The 13,297-nt window shown below is 36.2% G+C and overlaps 1 protein-coding gene across 6 annotated transcripts in view; it reads left to right on the forward strand.

The window, feature by feature from the left end:
- Positions 1–13,297, forward strand: part of LOC122215074 (lithostathine-like) — a 419,576-nt gene that overhangs the window by 127,515 nt on the left and 278,764 nt on the right. The window contains exon 1 of one of the 6 annotated variants that reach the window (XM_042930246.1): positions 12,651–12,703. The exons of the other annotated variants lie outside the window; for them this stretch is intronic. The gene's annotated coding sequence lies outside the window, so the exon portion shown is untranslated. Of the gene's footprint in view, positions 1–12,650; positions 12,704–13,297 lie in introns of those variants that run through there. 6 annotated transcript variants of the gene reach the window in all.

The raw sequence follows: 13,297 nt of genomic DNA on the forward strand, positions 1-13,297 counted from the left end.
CCTGGGTTCAAAAAGCTCAGCACTGATATTCACTCAGCGAAATCTTAAGATATCTATAATCCAGCAAACCGAATCCAGCCCTGGGAGGTGTGGATCCACGTCTTGGTTCTTTGATCTTATACCTCTACAGGGAAGGATGGCAAAGAGATAAAGGTGGGGCTGCAGGAACAAGCAGCCCAGAGCGGATCATAAAAGAAGTCTGGGCTATTAACATATCTTGAAGTTGTCATTAATTTCAGTTCAAAATAAGACAGTTTTTCTTTGTCAAAGTTTTGCCTTTAAAATGGGGTTTAAAGGTTTCTAATCCTAGGACAGAAATTCAACCATGATGGATCGATGTTTTGAAAAACCATAATGAGACAATCTGAATAGTAAGGTTGACTCAGGCTAATCCTTCAAGAGTCTATTGTGACCCCTTAAATCTACTTTATAAGAGGAGCATTTTGAGTTGATTTAGTGAGATAGCTAAAACTTAATTAGTTATCAAATAACTACCTAATGGACCCTTTTTGAGATATAAGGTTGAGCCACAGCTCTAGCTGATATGCAGTTAATTTTAAATTTTATAAGTCATAAAAGGTAATCACAGCCCTACGAATCAACTTAGGTAGGAAGATGTTATTTAGATGTTACACTGACACTAAGACACCTAAAGCAGGTTAATTAGGTGGCAATTAGTAACAAGAGTGTTAATTACCATACTAGTCTTATATTATGCAAATGAAATTACATTTTAATTAACATTTAAGAAACCAAAAAATTCAAAATGTATAGGCACAAACTGAGGGTTGATGGGGGGAGGGGGAGGGTGGGTGATGGATATTGAGGAGGGCACCTTTTGGGATGAGCACTGGGTGTTGTATGGAAACCAATTTGACAATAAATTTCATATATTGAAAAAAAATTCCTAATAACAATAAAAAAATGTATAGGCAATAATAGCAATGGTCATGTTTCACAGAAGCCAAAGAAATACTCTCCTGAGTGGCAGATTTTGACCTTGCTCTCAGTTCAGTAAGGTTATGATCACTCTCATTTCTGTGCATGGATTTAGAAGTGCAGTCCCATATTTTAGAGTTGACACCTGCCATACCAAAGGTAATTTATAACAGTATATGCTAGGATTATGTATGAAAGAAGAAACTCGTGGTTCATTTAATTCCTTCTCTCCCTTAACACCAGAGGAAACTAGGACTGAGAAAGCATAAACACCTTGGCTAAATTCAAATGGTTAATTGGGGGAAAATCGGGATACATATTTCAAGATACTGATATGATGGAGCATTACTTGCTATAATAGAATAGTATAAGTTTTAAGAGTCTGTTTGTGGAGTTAGACCTATCTTGGTTTTTCACTTACTAGCTGTTATGACATTGGGCAAGTTACTTAATTTCTCTAAGCTTAAATTCCCTAACCTGTAAAATGAGGTTGAGTACTTCATCATTCATTTGGAAGTATTTATTGAAATAAGCTATACAGTTTGGCTCAGTGACTAGCACACTGTGAACACTTTCAAATCATTAGCTATTGTTATTAGCACTAGTTTCATAAAAAAAAAATAATAAGTTGGTCTAATATGAGGAACTCAGAAAAGTAATCCTTTTCCCTTCCAGGAAGTCATATTGCTCAAAATTCTCTTATTAAAGATCATTATTTTTTTACTTTTGGTTAAATGCAAGGGAAGCAATGACACTTAACCTTTTTTCTAGCTAATACCTTAGTGGGAATTAAAGTTCTAGTGATAACTGAAGACAGAGGGTCCAGTGACTTCAGACTGCTAGGATAAGTGAGTCAGAGGCAAAGAAAAATGGGAAAAGGAGAAAGCTAGAAAAGAAATAGGACAGAAAGTAAATGTTACTGTCTTTATCATTTTGCCAAGGATGTCTCACTGGGAAAATCTAGGTTGAAAGCTTGCCTCTAAAGGTATAACCATTGACATAGGAATTATTGGGTTCGATGGTTTTGTTTTCAAGCTGTGTAAGTATACACAAGGATAGATAGTGATTTTTGGTTATTTTGACCACTATAAATTACTTGGCTAAAATCATACACAGTTTAGGCAAAGGGAATTAGGTTGGTCATGCTTCTGGTTTTGCCTGAATTATCAGTATAAATGCAGTTTCCACTGCTGGCAGGGGTCTGATGCATTATAAAGAACTTTGCCCATGAGTGAAAGTGACAGAGGAGAAATGAGCAGCTGAGGCTTTGCAGTGTTTTTTTCTGCACATGTAGGAAACTGGCCATTTGAAAATCTTGTAAAAACTGTGACTTACATGATTGTAACAAGGGATTAGGTTCAAGAAGGGAATGAGGGAACTTGGCACAGGAACTCCTTAAAGAGAGCAGCACAATTTGAACAATGCATGTATAACTGCATTTTCCCTTGACATTGACATTGCTCAAGGCCAAATAAAACTGGAGGTTTTAAATGTGGTTGCTTCCCTCAATTTATTCCACCTTTCAGCTTCCTTCAAATCCCACCACTTACCCTCTGTTATTCTGCAAATTCTTCAAGTGTATCTCATGCCACCTTCCTTTCTAGCACACTGTATCACATATTCAACAACTTCCCTGATTGAAACACCCGAAAGATACTATGGTGTTCCCTGCTTCCTGATACTTTTCTCCTGTGTAATCCTCTCACCTGTAGTGTGGACAGGATCTGTGATTTGCTTCTTACCGATAGGATATGGCAAATCACTTCTGTGATTATGTTAACCATCATTGTAACATTTGTTTGCTAGAAGTCTCTTTCCTTTGCTGGCTTGAAGTAAGTGGCCATGTAGGGGAGATCCATGAGGCAGACAACTGAGGGCAGTCTCCAGGCAAAAACTAGCTGAGAAGTGAGGTCAGCTTCCAATTTACAACCAACAAGAAACTGAAGCTCTCAGTTCTGTTTCACTCAAGACCTGAATCTTGCCAATGGCTGTAGGAGCTGAGAAGTAGATGTTTCCCCAGATAAGCCTTCAGATGAGAACTAGCCCTAGTTGACACATTGGTTGCAGCACTGTAGGGGACCTAGCTAAACTAACTTTCTCATGACCTACAAAAATTGTGAGATAGTACATGTGTGTTGTTTTAATCTACTGTCTGTGATAATATTGTTATGCAGCCATATATAACTAACAAAGTGATACTGAGTGAATCATTATAAAAATTACAGTTTATAATGCATTGCTGAGCTGACATAAAAATAAGAAACCCAAAGACCTGAAAAACAAAGTGGAAATAAGAACCTTAGGAGATAAACTAGCCTTAAAGCCAGATTTCACTGTAAGAAGTTATTTTATACCCTAAAAATGTTAAGTTTTGCTTTGACTGTTGCACGGGGCATTGAGAGAAAACAAAACAAAACAAAAAATGTAGGATTATGCCACATAGAGAAATATAGTAGGACACCCTTGGGAGTAGGGGGGAGAAACTAGCAACATCTGCTATGTTAAAAGAAGAATAAAAAAGAAATAAGAAAAACAAGGATGCAATAGGAAAATTGCTTTTCTCAAACTTGGCATTTAGTGGAATGAAAACAAACAGTCTCTCCTAAGAATTCATAAACACAAGTCTGTATCACATAGGTTTTAGGTTTACTTTTATGGCCTGAAAAGTCTGAAATAGACAATGTAATTTATGCAATATAGGTAGTACTACAGGAGATTGTCAGAAGTAAATGTTAATCCTGAATTAAACTTTTTTTTTAATATTTATTTATTTTTTGAGAGACATAGGGAGACAGCACAAGTTGGGGAGGGGCAGAGAGAGAAGGAGACAAAGAATCCAAAGCAGGCTCCAGGCTCTGAGCTGTCAGCACAGAGCCCGACACTGGGCTCGAACTCAAACCGTGAGATCATGACCTGAGCCAAAGTCAGATGCTTAACCGACTGAGCCACCCAGGCACCCCTATTAATCCTGAATTTAAGTCTAAGCATTAAGGAATTCCAATAGATAAAATTCCAAAGGAAATGAACAGTCACAATTTAAAAATTAAAAAAATCATACTAGGAAATGAAATATAGTGAGGAAGAGCCAGAGAAACAATTGCAATACAAATAGGAATACAAAAGCTTCAGATATAAATATATTTTAGTTAGAGATGTTAAATAATGATTAATAGAGTTGTAAGACAACAGAAGAACTTGAAAATATGAACAGAGAACAAAAAATAAACAAATATATTTGAAAAATAACAAAATTGACTTTCTAGGAGTGAACCACATTAAACACATTAGATGAAGAGAGAATTCATGAACTACAAAATAGGTCTAAAGATACATTCACAATGCAATCTAGTGAAAAGAAAAAAAAATATGAGAGTTTAGTGATCTAGAGAATAGAATTGGGTACATATTATATAAAAATAGTGGTATGCAATTAAAACTACTTTAGGGTTGCCTGAGTGGCTCAGTCAGTTAAACAACCAACTCTTGATTTTGACTCAGGTTATGATCTCACAGCTCTGAGGTCGAGCCTTGTGTTAGGCTCTGTGCTGGGCATGGAGCCTGCTTAAGATTCTCTCTCCCTATCTCTCTCTGCCCCTCCCGTGCTTGCTCTCTCTCTCTCTCTCTCTCTCTCAAAAGAAAAAAAAGAGAAAGAAAAGAAAAGAAAAAAAGCCACTCTGGAAAACAGTGTGGAGGTTCCTCAACAAATTAAACATAGAGCCACCCTGTGACCCAGCAAGAGCACTGCTAGGAATTTACCCAAGGGATACAGGAGTACTGATGCATAGGGGCACTTGTACCCCAATGTTTATAGCAGCACTTTCAACAATAGCCAAATTATGGAAAGAGCCTAAATGTCCATCAACTGACAAATGAATAAACAAGATGTAGTTTATATACACAAAGGAATACTACTTGGCAATGAAAAAGAATGAAATCTGACCATTTGTAGCAACGTGGATGGAACTGGAGAGTGTTATGCTAAGTGAAATAAGTCACACAGAGAGGGACAGATACCATATGTTTTCACTCCTATGTGGATCCTGAGAAACTCGACAGAAGACCATGGGGGAGGGGAAGGGGAAAAAAGTTAGAGAGGGAAGGAGGCAAACCATAAGAGACTCTTAAAGACTGAGAATAAACTGAGAGTTGATGGGGGGTGGTAGGGAGGGGAAAGTGGGTGATGGGCATTGAGGAGGGCACTGGTTGGTATGAGCACTGGGTATTATGTGGAAACCAATTTCACAGTATATTTCATATTTAAAAAAAAAGAAAAGAAAAAAACTAAAACACAAAATAAACTTTAAAAAACTACTTTAGAAACATTATGGCCTTAAACCTTAACTTATAGACAAAAAGTGTTTCAAAATTTATAAAATGATCATCTAGTATATGAAGTTTTAAAAATTACTTCACAGAAGACGGGAAATAGTAAAGATTAGAGCAGCAATCAATGCCATTGAAACCAAAACTAAAACCAAAACCAAAACAAAAACAGTAAAACAGATCAATGAAACCAGAAGCTGGTCCTTTGAAAGAGTTAACAAAATTGATAAACCCCTAGCCAGTTTGATCAAAAAGAAAAAGGAAAGGACCCAAATAAATAAAATCAAGAATGAAAGAGGAGAGATCACAACCAACACAGCAGGAAAAAAAAAAAAAAAAAAAAAAAACAGTAATAAGAGAATATTATGACCAATTATATGCCCAATTATAAAAAAATGGGCATTCTGGAAGAAATGGACAAATTCCTAGAAACATATACACTAACAAAACTGAAGAACAAATAGAAAATTTGGTCAGACCCAAAATCATTAAAGAAATTGAATTAGTAGTCAAAAATCTCCCAAAAAACAAGAGTCCAGGGCCAGATGGCTTTCCAGGGGAATTGTACCAAACATTTAAGGAAGAGTTAACACCTATTCTCTTGAAGCTGCTCCAAAAAAAATAGAAATGGAAGGAAAACCTCCAAACTCTTTCTATGAAGCCAGCATTACCTTGATTCCAAAACCAGACAAAGACCCCACTAAAAAGGAGAACTATTGGCCAATTTCCCTGATGAACATGGATGCAAAAATCCTCACCAAGATATTAGCCAACTAGACCCAACAATGCATTAAAAAAAAAAATTATTCACCACAACCAAGTGGGATTTATACCTGGGATGCAGGGCTGGTTCAATATCTGCAAACAATCAATGTGATTCATCACATCAATAAAAGAGAGGACAAGAACCACATGATCCTCTCAATAGATGCAGAGAAAACATTTGACAAAATACAACATCCTTTCTTGATAAAAACCCTCAAGAAAGTAGGGATAGAAGGATCATTCCTTGAGATCATAAAAGACATATATGAAAGACCCAATGCTAATATCATCCTCAATGGGGAAAACTGAGAGCTTTCACCCTGAAGTCAGGAACAAGACAGGGATGTCCACTCTCACCAGTGTTATTCAACATAATATTGGAAGTCTTAGCCTCAGCAATCAGATAACACAAAGAAAGAAAAGGCATCCAAATCGGACAGGAGGAGGTGAAACTTTCACTATTCACAGATGACATGATTCTCTATATGGAAAACCTAAAAGATTCCACCAAAAAACTGCTAGACCTTATCCATGAATTCAGCAAAGTTGCAGGATATAAAATCAATGCACAGAAATTGGTTGCATTCCTATACACCAACAATGAAGCAACAGGAAGAGAAATCAAGGAATTGGTCCCCTTTACAATTGCACCAAAAACCATAAAATACCTAGGAATAAATGTAACCAAAGAGGTGAAAAATCTATACACTGAAAACTGTAGAAAGCTTATGAAAGAAATCAAAAAATTTGTAAAAATATTGCATGCTCCTGGATAGGAGGAACAAATATTGTTAAAATGTCAATACTACACAAAGCCATCTATGTATTAAATGCAATCCCTATCAAAATAATACCAGCGTTCTTCACAGAGCTAGAACAAACAATCCTAAAATTTGTATGGCACCAAAAAAGACCCCAATAGCCAAAGCAATCCTTAAAAAGAACCAAAGCTGGAGGCTTCACAATTCCAGACTTCAAGCTGTATTACAAAGCTGTAATCATCAAAACAGTATGGTACTGGCACAAGAACAGACACTCAGATTGATTGAACAGAATAGAGCACCCAGAAATGGACCCACAAACATCTGGCCAACTAATCTTTGACAAAGTAGGAAAGAATATCCAATGGAGAAAAGACAGTCTCTTCAGCAAATGGTGGTGGGAAAACTGGACAGTGACATGCAGAAAAATGAACCTAGACCACTTTCTTACACCATACACAAAAACAAACTCAAAATGGATGAAGGACCTCAATGTAAGAGAGGAAGCCATCGAAATCCTCGAGGAGAAAGCAGGCAAAAACCTCCTTGGCCTTGGCTGCAGCAACTTCTTACTCAACACATCTCTGGAGGCAAGGGAAACAAAAGCAAAAATGAACTATTGGAACCTCATCAAAATAAAAAGCTTCTGCACAGCAAAGGAAACGATCAGCAAAACTAAAAGGCAACCTGTGGAATGGGAGAAGATATTTGCAAATGACGTGCCAGATAAAGGGTTAGTATCCAAAATCTATAAAGAACTTACAAACTGAACTCCCAATAAGCAAATAACCCAGTGAAGAAATGGGGAAAAGATATGGATAGACACTTTTCCAAAGAAGACATCCAGATTGCCAACCGGTACATGAAAAAATGCTCAACATCACTCATCATCAGGGAAATACAAATCAAAACCACAAGGAGATACCCCTTCACACCTGCCAGAATGGCTACCATTAACAACTCATGCAACAACAGAAGTTGGTGAGAATGCGGAGAAAGAAGATCTCTTTTTCACTGCTGGTGGGAATGCAAACTGGTGCAACCACTCTGGAAAACAGTATGGAGGTTCCTTCAAATAGTTAAAAATAGAACCACCCTACGACCTAGCAATTGCACTACTAGGCATTTATCCAAGGGATACAGGTATGCTTTTTCGAAGGGGCACATGTACCCCCATGTTTATAGCAGCACTGTCAACAATAGCCAAACTATGGACAGAGCCCAAATGTCCATCGATGGATGAATGGATAAAGAAGATGTGGTATATATATGCAATGGAGTATTACTCGGCAATCAAAAAGAATGAAATCTTGCCATTTGCAATTACTTGGATGGAACTAGAGTGTATTATGCTAAGTGAAATTAGTCAGAGAAAGACAAATATCACATGACTTCACTTATATCAGGACTTTCAGAAACAAAACAGATGAATATAAGGGAAGTGAAGCAAAAATAATATAAAAACAGGGAGATGGACAAAAACATGAGACTCTTAAATATGGAGAATAAACAGAGGGTTACTGTAGGGGTTGTAGGAGTGGGGATGGCCTAAATGTAAGGGGCATTAAGGAATCTACTCCCGAAATCATTGTTGTACTATATGCTATCTAACTTGGATGTAAGTTAAATAAATAAATAAAAATTAAAAAAAAAAAAAAAACTACTTCAAAATAAATCCAAAGAACATAACAGGAAAGAAAGATCAAAGTTAAAAATTAATGGCATAAAAAATAAGCATAGAAAGGATAAAAAATCTAAAAGTAGGTTGTCTTTAAGAGATAATAAGCTTGATGTTGACAAAATTAATAACCTGAGCATTGGCAAATTCCACTTAGATATATTCTTTAGAAAAAAGTATTGCATCTCATATGCCTATACCTTAGGAAAAAATCTTGCAGATGTTATCAGGTGTCATGTATAAAGAATGTCTATAGCAGCAGTGTCAATAAAAACATAAAAACTTGAGGGGCATCTGGGTGGCTCAGTTGATTAACCATCCAACTTTGGCTCAGGTAATGATCTCATGGTTCATGGGTTTGAGTCCTGTGTCGGGATTTGTGCTGATAGCTTGGAGCCTGGAGCCTGCTTCAGATTCTGTGTCTCCTCCTCTCTCTGCCCCTCCCATGCTTGTGCTCTCTCTGTCTCTCAAATACAGGTAATAAAACATTTTTAAAAATTTAAAAAAAGAAAAAAACATGAAATAATTAAAATTACCACCAGTGGTAGAATGAATAATTAGTTTGAGTATTTATTCAATGGAAAAATGAATGGACTGCTTAGTACATGCATCAACCTGGCTTAACCGTAAAAAGATGTTCATGTATAAATTTTAAACAATGTTGAGCAAAAGAAGCATATCTCAGAGTAATATAGTAAGAGATTTAAAGAGAAGCAAAAATAGAGTAAACTAAATAATATATTGGTTAAGAATACCTACATAAATGTTAAAACCTGTTAAAAGGAGTGTGAAAATGGTTAACAGAAAACTCATGATTGTGGTCGACTCTGGGAGATGGGGTAGGGGAAATAAATACACAGGAAGCTGTAAGGTACAAATAATGTTCTGTCTCTTAATCTGGATAGTCAGAACCAGATGGTCAGCTTTAAAATAATAAGACATATTTTAAACCTCTTTTGTAAGTGCAATAGATGTAAAATTTTTGGAAAGTTGTACTGTAACTGTATCTACTACCGCTAGGGACAGGTTACACTCTTACCTTCATGATCCTTTCTCTTGTACTTTCTAAGTATTCAGCTCTCTGAGAATGTAATTGGAGAGAAGTTTTGATATAATTCCAGGTACTTTGATGAGATGCCTATCTCTGGGCATTGTTGTCATTTCCCAGGAACTGATGTACTGAGGTGGATGAGCACCAAAGGTGCCTTGTAGATTTTGTTATTTTCCTATTCCTATAGTAGTGTTCTCCGAACAATATTCAAAGAATATCTTTCTCCCCTACTTACCTATACTCATCCCCTCTGAATATCCAACAGTGTTGCTTTGCCCAGTGAGATTTAGTAAAAATAACACCTGTATTTTGTGTTAACATCCTCTTCCTAGAATTAAACCCAGAATCCATGGGGTGCACCAGGGGAAATATTTCAGTCCAAAGAACTGAATTTACTCTGATTCCCCTTGACATCAGAAACATTTGTCCTTAACTGGACCATGCCTCTCTGCTTCACTCCCTTTTTCCTTGTGTTACTTTTTATTCTAGGGGATTTTAGTCTCCAAGAGGCACTTTCTTCTTCCATCAAAAATGTCCAAGGAATGGAGCACCTGAGTGGCTCAGTTGGTTAAGCATCTGACTTCAGGTCAGATCATGATCTCATGGTTCTTGAGTTCAGGCCCACATCTAGCTCTGTGCTGACAGCTCGCAGCCTGGAGCCTGCTTCAGATTCTTTGTTTCCCTTTCTCTCTACCCCTCCCCCACTCGTGCTGTGCCTCTGTCTCTCTCTCAAAAATAAGTAAACGTTAAAAAAAATTTTTTTTAAATGTCCAAGGGTGCCTGGGTGGCTCAGTCAGTTAACTGTCCGACTTCAGCTCAAGTCATGATCTCATGGTTCGTGGGTTCTAGCCTCGCATCAGGCTCTGTGCTGACAGCTCAGAGCCTGGAACCTGCTTCAGATTCTGTGTCTCCCTCTCTCTCTGCCCCTACCCATTCATGCTCTGTCTCTCTCAAAAATAAATAAAACATAAAAAATGTAGGAAAAAAATGTTCAGAGCTTTCTAAATGTTGGAGAATGAATCTTTTGTTAAAAATAGAAACCTGAAATATTTGCAAAATACCTTGATCCATTATTTTCAGTATTAGAACATCAAAAATGTTCCAAACATCAAAGAATAGGGAATTAGTGAAATTAATTATGGAATATTCACATAATAGAGTTTCCACATTAATATTGGGTAGGAGAATTTAAGTAAATTAGAATATTCAGTCACACAGATTTAAGTGTAAGTACAGTTTTTATAGTATGAAATCCTATTTGTAAGGTTGTGTGGGTATATATGTGTACAGGTGTGTGTGTACATGTTTGAAAGAATGTACACAGAGATATTAACAATGGTTATTTCTGGGTAGTAGAATTATGAGAGATAATTACTTTCTATTAAAGCATAATACTTAATTTGTTATTTTATCTTTAATTTTTCTTATAACAGTAACATTTCTTAAAGATATTAAAAGTTGAGTTGTAACTCCTACAATCTAATTTATGTATTTGGCTTTAATAAACACATAACAATTAATGCTGGTTTAAGTATAGTTCTTATATCTGACCATTTTTATTAAATGGATGAGAATAGTTGAAAGAAAAATAGATAACATAAAATTCTAAACTGCCAGTCATATTCGCTCAAAGGTTTAAAAGAATATCTAATTTTGGTGTTGCTCAACATAAGAAAGATATTTTTCACTATTTAATTAAAAAACAAATAAAGACCCAGTGCAAACACTGAGATTAGAATGACAGCATCATTTTTACTTTTTCTCATATAAAGACAGGAAATCATAGCACAAAAGTATTTTACTGATTATGTAAATAACATTGATAATAAGGTGTTTTTGCCATTATCAAATATATGCAAAACTCCCCACAAAAACAAACCAGTAAATTGGAATTAAGCAAATCTCCTGTTTATCAGCCTTCCCTAACCAAGACAATGTATATTATTAATATTGCTTTTTATGTTTTTCCTTCATTCTTATTATTTTTTTTCATTTTATTCTAGCAAGATCTTAATCAAGTCAAATATAGAAAATAAGATTCTAAAGAAAAACCATGATTGCAAACTCACACCCAATCACACTGTTCTCAGGTCGAGTGGATCTAAGGAGAAATTGAAAAACCTGCAGCTATACTCGGACACATTTTGCCATTGTGCGAGAATAGAAGGTGCCAAATTAAAATAGAGGGGAAAAAACCCAGAATTTTAGAGCTTTGAGATGTGAATTCAAGTAAATATCTACATTTTGTAGTAGTATATTAGATGCTTGAGCCAAGCAGGTGACATGTGTCCCATGATCTAGGGCAAGCTCTGCCAGAATTTCCTATTAAACTGTCAGTCACCATACACTAGATGTCAAAGAGGACGAAGCTGCACATTTTGTTTCCTAATTTGTTATTCCCCAGAATCATAGCACAAAATGTGCTCCCAAACATGTGTGTCTAGTAATCATAATAAAAAATAACTTAATTTGTCAATATGTAAGTAAATACATCAGAGGAACGCATACAATTAGGGAAATAAAGCTTTGGCTCCACCAAGTATAAATATATAAGCATTAAAGCATAAATGAATAAAAATAAATAATACTGTTCTCAGTGTCTCTTGACAGTGCAAATCATAAACTGAAATTAGTTAATAAGATATGCCCTCCTTTTAATTACCTGTTTTTAGGAAAGATGTTTTTAAAAAGAGCAAGCTGTAAGATAATTCACTTTGGATCACAGTCAATAGTTGTACAGACAAGTCATTCCATATTTACTAAGCCACTAGAAAAAGTCTTCTTCTTATCAGCCACTGTGCTATATACTAGATACAAAATGGCTAGAAAAATAGAGAGGGTCCTTGTCCTCTATTGTAGCAGGGAAGGCAAAATATTTCCAAATCAGTTAAAGTCTGTAATAAGTGTACATAGCAGGGTGAGATCTTTTTCTTCCTCAGTTGACTCTTTCTTTTACATTCCCATTTTCACTGCTCCTCAACTCAGTCATTTTTTTTTTATTTGTGAGAGAATATATTCATAAACTAGAAAAAGAACACAAAGTAATGGCATAAATATTAGGAAAGGAAACATTTCTCTTACAAATGATTCCCTCTAAAAATTTTGGACAAACTAGAACCTCCTCCTACAACCAAACCAAGGAGCTGCTGCTGTCTTATCTCTCTGGGGACAGAAGCACAGAAAAAGGTGGGTACATAAAAGATAGTATTTTGACGGGGTGGAAGCAAGGGAAAGGAGACCTTAGAATGGGACTCAGAGATACCCAGCTACAGTGTGGGCAATACAGTGAATCATCTTTGTACATTCTCTGGTTTCCATGCAATGTTATATTACAACATTGTTTCTTGGTTTTGTATCAAACATTGGAGCATACCCAAAGGCATCAAAAGCCTAATCAGAAAGTAAATAGCTAAGACTTAAATTAGTTGGTTTTAGCTAGAGAAGTCAGGGAGTGACCTTTGAGGAAGGGGTGTTTCAGCTAAGACCCGAAAATAGGAAGATTTCATTAGACAAATAGCAGTGAGTTTTCTTTTGCAAAAGCTAGAAGTGACAGAGAAGGACAAGTTGAAAAACTAAAACATGTTGGGAGTTAGGGAGATGGGCATAAGTTGTGGTCACTGAGTCAGATAGGGACAAGACCATACAGTGCCTTGAGGACTACATTCAGGACTTTATTCTTTACCCTGAAAACAATGGGAAGCCTTTGGAGATTGCACGAAGGGATGGGCCAAGATCATTGAAACAATAAATGAATATGATCATTCCACTACAGATGAAGAT

The sequence above is a fragment of the Panthera leo genome, chromosome A3 (assembly GCF_018350215.1).
Source record: "Panthera leo isolate Ple1 chromosome A3, P.leo_Ple1_pat1.1, whole genome shotgun sequence".
NCBI lineage: Eukaryota > Metazoa > Chordata > Mammalia > Carnivora > Felidae > Panthera > Panthera leo.